The sequence below is a fragment of the Carya illinoinensis genome, chromosome 15 (assembly GCF_018687715.1).
Source record: "Carya illinoinensis cultivar Pawnee chromosome 15, C.illinoinensisPawnee_v1, whole genome shotgun sequence".
Taxonomy (NCBI): Eukaryota; Viridiplantae; Streptophyta; class Magnoliopsida; order Fagales; family Juglandaceae; genus Carya; species Carya illinoinensis.
The window spans coordinates 18,187,811-18,189,883 of NC_056766.1; positions in this window are offsets into that span (position 1 = coordinate 18,187,811).

Genomic DNA, 2,073 nt, shown 5'->3' on the forward strand with positions numbered 1-2,073 from the left:
TAAGGTAAAGCAACAATCAAAACCCAACAATCATCGTCCAAATGAGGAAGCTCGATCTATTAATGGAAAAAAGTGAGAAAATCAGATGAATACAACCCTAGAGAAGCACGGATTTCAAATAAAAACCCTAGAAACTCGCTGCATAGGCCAAAACTAAGAAACTGGATTAATTAATGGAACATAGTGATAAAATCAGATAATTAAATACAAACATTAGCCCAACAGCATAAATTTAAAAACACTAAAGCCATTATATCTAATTTGGCAAGTCGGGCTCCATACACATTATTGAACTGCAATTGATGGTTTCAGAATGGAAAGTTGGTTCCATTTTACATTCAAGTTCCCATTTTAAAACTACTTGTTCAATTAGGAAGCTTCCATTAAATGCACAATACTGGGAACGAAAGGGATGGGGCATCTGATTTATAACTTGAAGTGAACGTGGGTGTGTCCATGAGAAGCAGAGAAGGAGAAGGGCCTTACCAGTGGTCGGCAACTCAGAACTCCAACAACTCCCACAACACGCGCAGCACCAAACCCACAATCAATATTTTGCAGTGGAGGGAGAGAGAGAGAGAGAGAGAGAGAGAGAGAGAGAGAGAGAGAGAGAGAGAGAGAGAGATACAAAGACGAGAGAGGAAGAGGCCGCGGATGGAGTTTGGTTCAACTTCCGTGGGAGGAAAATGGGGTGGGGGTGGTGTGGCTTTAATGGAGATTTTGTTCGGCTGAAATGGGTTTATCAATGGTGTCGGTGCTCTTTTGGAGAAGGGAGGAACGTAGAGAGGAGTGGAGAATGCAAGGAGCAGGCCGTAGGGAATCGGGGGGTGGGTTTTGGTTGTTGCAGGGGGGCGTGGGACGAGGAGAAACTTAGACTTTGCGGCCAAAGAAAATTGTAAAGTGACGTAATTTAGGCGTTGGGAAAAGTATTTTGTATTTTGGCAGCGATTTCATAATCGTTGCAATGGTTTTTATAATGACCTGGCTAGTAAATGATTTCATTAGATTATTAATTTTGCGGAGATTTTTAAATCGCCGCCAAAATATACTTTTGTCAACAATATTATTTTCGACGATTATGAAATCGCCGGAATAGTCCCGATTTCTTGTAGTGAAATTAATATCTTTTTTCTTCTAGTATTCCAAAAAAATGTCAAATTGATGATTTGGAATGCAAAATACAATAAATAATTCTACAAATATCATTCCACACACCACACGCTAAATATCTTTTAATTTTTTTCTTTTTCCCTATAACTAATATGTGGTGTATAGATGATGAGTAGAACACAACTCAATTAGTTTAGCAAGAATAAAATAAATAAAAATTATATATATATATATAAGGTATGTGGTATGGGATGATGAGTAGCATCCTTCAAATACAATACCCTCGATTGCTTAAAGGCGAAACCTGTGTATTTCTCTCAAATAAAATAACCAGTTTTTAAAAAAAAAAATTGGCATACCCTTTAGTTTCATTTACATGTTAGTTCCCTATGTTTTATTAATGTTTTCCACTTCTAAACAAAAGGTGCCAATTAAACATTGTTACATTTTAGTGTATATATCATTGATATCTTTTATAAAACAACTAGGGCTGTTCATTCAAGCCGGATTTTATCCGGTTCAGGTTTTCGGACCGGGTCAAATCTGGGTCGATACCCGGATTTGAAAAATCGGATTAATCCGGTCCGGGTACCAGATTTTAAATCCGGGACCCGGGTTTAAAACCCGATACCCGGGTATATAAATGAAAAAAAAAAACCTAGCCGCCCCCCCGTGACAAAATTCAGACCCCTCTCTCTCTCTCTCTCTCTCTCTCTCTCTCTCTCTCTCTCTCTCTCTCTCTCTCTCTCTCTCTCTCTCTCTCTCGCTTGGATCTCTCTGTTCTCTATGTCATTTCTCGCCTTCTCTCTCTCTCTCTCGATCGAGCGCCGAAACCACAACCATCGCCGCCGGTGTTATCTGAGGCCAACGTCACGACTCCATAGAAGAGTTTTCGCAACTCTCGGTACTTTCCTCTCTCTCTCTCTCTGTGTTTTTTGAGCATTTAAATCTCTTCTCCATGGG